Raw genomic sequence first — 5,894 nt, 5'->3', positions numbered from 1 at the left:
AGAAGGGGGAACCGAACGCCTACTGCTCACCAAAGATCGTTTATGACCGCGGACAATTTCTAGGTCTTTACGAACGCCCAACGGACAGTTATTATTCATAATAACGATGTCTTAAATGAGGTTTTAGAGTCCCCAAATCGCTGATCAATTGTAATCTACCTTCCTATGTTCAGCAGAAAAAAACGATATATTGAAAATGTAAACCTATGAAATATATAAATATGATATATACAGTATATATATATATATATACACACACACACACACACACACATATAAATAAATAATGGAAATCTTCATTAATGTCTGAACACATAAGCACTGCATGTTGATGAAGGAATTAAAAAACAGATAAATTCTAATTTAATGGATAAATTCGAAACAAATAATCGTCAATTAAATAACAGGTAAAATAAGAAAAGCTGGACACTTTAAAATGGCGCTTGGGGACGCTTTTTCAAGCCTATGCATCTCAATAGACAATCTCCGATTAAAAACAGTTGCGCGCTGCTGCCTCCGCTGTTGTCGCGCCGCTCGCGCCTGGCTGCCGCGTCACAGTGTTGCCGTGGAGACCCGTCCTCGTGGCCGCGGGTGTTGATCACGCAGTGTTCACCTGAGCAGGGCAGGCGCCACAACACTGGCAGGAAGGAAGGGCTGCTCAACAGGTGGTGCGCCTTCCGGAAATAGACGCTAGTTTAAAATGAAATGTAGAGCAAATTCACTAAAACACACGCAGAAGAAGAGAGAGATAACTTATTTCTCTCACCTTCACTCTTTCTTTTTCCTCCTAAATGTTCTTTTCCTCCTCTCCATGGTGTTGATCGGTAAGTTTTGTTAATCGAAGGAAGAATCTGATATATTATGAAGCATTTCTTTTCACAGTGTATGACTCAAAACTGTCATAATCAGATTCTCACATAGTAACATTCTATGTATGCTTATTTAGTTGCATTTTATCCGTTTAGCTACTTGGAACTGTTTTTGTTCATTTTAAACATCCACTCTTGTTATTTTAAAAGGACCACTAGCTCTGCCAGCTGTATATCAGGCCTCAAGGGAAATCTCTGGAATTGAATAATGCACATATACATCATGCTAACGAAGCTTAGTGAACAGACCAAAAGCCGTTGTGTCCTCTGTGTATTTTAATCAAAATTTTAGAAAGCAACAAAAACCAATCTGTCCAATACAAAACACTGATTGTGGAATAATGATTGCTTCTGAAACTGACTGGAAAAAAAGTGAATTTTGTGATGTTTGGGACATGTGGGTCGATTGTTTTGGGTGGGTGGTGGGGCAGGGGGTCAGGGACACTTGCTGCATATGAAAAGCAACAGCGACAAAAGCTCAGGAGGTGATCTGGCAATTGCATATGGGTGAACTGACGGGGGTGATTGGGGATAATCAGTTATCTACGTAACTATCAGTTCATTACTGAGGTGCTAACGATCCCATTCTTTGATTAGGACCAATCGATCAAAAACTTATTTGTTAATGAAGAATAAAGAAATAAATGGTTTTAAGCCCCAAATTTTACTTCTGATGTGGTCACTGATGACATGCTAAAGGGAGGGATTTTAAATTCTACATTACATCAGACTATTCTATATTATTATTGATACTGCATATTCTTATTATTAAAATTATGTTACAAGCATGAGGGTAATGATGGAAATCCAGTGATACTGAAGGCAGAGGTTTTGATGTGATAAGCAGTGCTGATACTCAATGTAATACTTCAAACATCCCTCCATGGCTAAAACCAACTTGCAGGAAATCCTGGGATGAAATCCCATTTGTTCAGCATGTATCTTATGTTACAATTGTTAATAAGAATTTTTCTTTAATGTCTGTGCTATAAGGCACGCTACTAGTCAATGTAATATTTACATACATACACACAAGCACCCCTGTACACTTTTAGATTGTGAAGAGTGTAATGACAATGTAATATTATTTTCATGACTGTTTGTCTCAAATGGAGCTCAGTTCATGCTTGTTTTTCACGGAGGAAATCTGCTGTGTTGAAAATGGAAAATAGGCCTGAGGGGGCAAATGGTAATGGAGCCACACCCAGAGAAAGCAGTACACGGTCACAACAGAAGGGTAATGGGAGAGGATGGCCTTTTCATATGAGCTACACTCGCGTGCGTAAGAACACACTTGCACACATGCTTGTTTGTTGAGAATGAGGTTTCTAGCATGTGCGTGACAGTAGATTTTAACACGGGGGGATACTCTGTGCTGAAGTCACTGATCAAGTACTGTGGAGTGATGAGGAAATTTTCCATGTTATGTTCCCGTCCCCATGAAATAAAGAAGTCCTTGTATGTCGGCCTGCCCGCTTGGCCGTCCATCTGTCCGTCCCCTGGCTCCTCAAGTCATGTCTGTTGTTCTTTCCTTTCAGATGCATATGTTTTGAGATAAGTTAGATAGTCAGGATCTAAAAGAGCAGACTGTGATAAAGACCTCTGAGGAGACACTATACCAAGGAGAAGTGGAGGGGGGGGGTGAGGGAGAGACAGAAAGAAAGAGTGAGCCGGAGGGTGAGAGAGTGAATGGGCCCTTTGTGATCAAAAGGCTTGTTTATTTTCTTGGCGCTTAAATTCCTCAGGAGCTGCACTCGGGCCTGTCTGCACTGTTTGATGTGCACCACTCAAACTGTTCTGCAGTCCATTACAATCCAGTATACAAGGTTTTGAATGCTCTATTTCTCTTATTTGCTTTTTGTTTAATTAATAAGTGATTCTTGGAAATTTTTCTAGTATTTCATTCTTTTTCATTGAATTCATCAGTGAATTTCTATCTATCTATCTGTCTGTCTATCTATCTATCTATCTATCTATCTATCTATCTATCTGTCTGTCTGTCTGTCTGTCTGTCTGTCTGTCTGTCTGTCTGTCTGTCTGTCTGTCTGTCTGTCTGTCTGTCAAGAAGGAGAGGCAGATTATGCTGATAACTCAAGGAGAGAAGCGTGAGTTGGCAAGACGGAGAGACAGATAGACAGAAAAAGAAAGAGTGAGGGAGGGGTAGAGGGGTATTATAAAGTCAGGCCAGCTGCAGTCAGACGCTCAGATTGAGCACAAGGTATGTATGGAATGGTGTCATGCTATATAGGGCCCAGGGTGCATGTGTTAGCAGTCTTCTCCATCTATCTGTGGAGGAACTCTGTCCTTCTAGTGGCACCTTGCACCACTTCCTGTCATAATACAAGAAACACAGTCCTGTCTGGACTTCAAGACAACTTTTCTGTTCATCAGGTAATCCTCTTGGCTGTAGCCACAGATCGTCATCTTTAAAGTGGTTCTTTGGAAACAATTCTTTTTCATGTCAAAATTGCTGCATTAATCACAAATTTATTATTAATAAGAATGATTATGAACTAGATTACGTAATAGTATTGCAGTGATATTTACTTATATTTCTGGGTTAGTTTGTTGGTTGCAACCTGAAGATAATTAATCTTGAAAATCCGATACATTCAGTGAGATTATATCTGAAAATCTGTGACTGTGGATTTAAATTGTCTCACAAGATGTATGGACTCTTTGGACTAGATTTTCTCTGTCCTTAAATAAATTCTATCATATACATTTAACATGCACATACTGGTGATTCAGAGCCATTAAAACAGTTTGGCAGTTTTTTTTGTATGCGATTATTTTGAACGACTTCTTGTTCTTCAACAATGTCCTAATAGGTGATTTTTGATTTGTGTTTTTCTTGCTTTTTCCACTATGTAACAGCCTCTCTGCAGGAGTAATAAATAGTAGTACAATAGGACAATAACTGTATTTATGAATTTCATCTATTTTCTCCATTTTGTTTAATATAAAAGGGAATTCAATTAAAATGCCATAGTAAAGAAATAGCAACCAATTCAGCCAGTCAATCTGTTGTCCACAGGTACCTGAGCATATACAGATGCAACATGTGTTGTAAAATATCATTAAACTCAGACTTGGAAAACTTATTTTTTTTAAATGTGTTCATTCGAGGCTTTTCAGATGTTTCAGACCAGCCAGCACAAATATAGTGACGTAAAACAAAGTCTGTTGACGCTGAGATGTGGTTGAATGGGATTTAAATGTCTGTGGTTTGGAAGCAGTAATATGCTGCTGCGAGTCAGATACAGTATTTTAAAACTTTCCTCTTTCGCAGGTTGACTATATTGTAGCACAGTCCTCCTGTGTCAACAACTGTCCTTACAGACTCACCAGCTCACTTCCTTTTTTGCTCCATCTCCTCTTCGTCCCATGAGTCTGCTCTATGTCACTTTTCATTTCTCCCCAGTGATCTCTGCTCTGGCTTCTAGGAGAACACCGCTGAAATTGAGCAGTTCTTTTCCTTTATTCCTCATCCTGTCTGTCTCTATTCTTTGAACATAACATATATATTCACACTGACATGTATAGTCTACAGGCTGATATTATACAGCCCTGTCAACGCTTGTCCATCCCTGCGTCTCAGGCAAATTATAGTTACTGCACAGAGGGATTAACTTTTGCTTTTTCTATCTATATTTAAAGAAAATATTTAATTTCTGTTGTCAGGAGCAGGACATTTTGTGTTCCACTGGGTCAAATAAAAAGTAAAGAGATTATTAAAAAATGCTTTTCTCCCAAGTCAAAGACAAAAACTCTCCATCATTTTTGAGTTAATACTGTTTTTGTGATGTATTATGCTTTGATATATTTGTGGGTTGGGCTCGAACACAACTGAGACTATGTGGTTTGTGGTTTGTTTTCCTGAAAAAAGAAAGAAAGAAAGAAAAAACACTCTGACAGCAAACTGACAGACAAAATTAGCTGCTGATGCACTCAAGGCTTTGACCTTTTAACGATGAGACGCTCCCTCTGCCCACAGAGTGGTCCTGCCACCTACAATTTCTTCCACTGTCTGCAGTCAAAAGTCCCTCAGGAGGGGAACATTAGCTAAACACTGTGCAGGGTATTAAATATCGAGTGTTAGGTTTGGGCTGGGTGGAGTGTGGTGTGGTGGCTTCAACTGCACACGGTTCCGCTTGGATAGGTTTGGATTGAGACTGGGCTTGTCTGGGTTCGGTTGAGATTGGCTGCTGACGTGTTTGTGTAGGTTTGGGCCGGGGTCTGGTTAAGGAGAAGCCTAAAGGCTCAGCGGTGTGTTACAGGCCTCCCTTTGGCTGAAATTAAGACTGTGATGGCAACAGACATTACACTATGGCTGCGGTGATTAGCCAGGCCCACAACACAAAGAACCAGCCAGCACCCCAGACATCCAGCCAGCAAACCACAGGCAGAGCCCCCACCACCACAGTGCACTGTTGTGTTTCTATAGCTACAAAATAGCAATATGCTTCAGAGCGGTTAGTAGCGTTTAGCTGTGGATGTCGTGTCTGCATTAAAGAAAGTTGGCAGACAGTGAAACGTCAGAAGCAGATGTGGCGTCGTGATGATTCCTGTATTTAAACTTGAGGCATGAAACCTCATTCTGCACAGACACGGAGTAATCCATCTCGGTAGTCAGGAGGGGAATCCCCAAGCAGAGGAGCAAAAGAGTTTATCTATCTGCTGATCTGCATTTCAGCTCTTTAAAATGAAATCCAGACTGCATTGACTTTATGGCCTCTATATTTTGCAAGTCTTCAGAAAAAAAATCTGAGCAAATAAAATATGTTTTCATTAATAAATATGCAAGCTGGGAACTGACTTTCTGATTTAGAAAGGCTACAGGTTCAAGTATCAGTGCACTGACCTGCCGACCTCTGACACACTGACCCACTCAGCTTTAATTTTGATTGCTCAGTATAATTAGTGTATTTGCGTATATGTGCAATGTATTTGCTGCCTTCAGCGGGAGGACCCCCACATAGCAGGGGCCGGGGTTCCTCACCACTTGTTGGGCTAAGGCCCTTG

This window comes from Takifugu flavidus, chromosome 6 (genome assembly GCF_003711565.1).
Source record: "Takifugu flavidus isolate HTHZ2018 chromosome 6, ASM371156v2, whole genome shotgun sequence".
NCBI classification, from domain to species: Eukaryota; Metazoa; Chordata; class Actinopteri; order Tetraodontiformes; family Tetraodontidae; genus Takifugu; species Takifugu flavidus.
The sequence above is the reverse complement of the archived record's forward strand: the minus strand, read 5'-3'. Positions refer to the sequence as shown.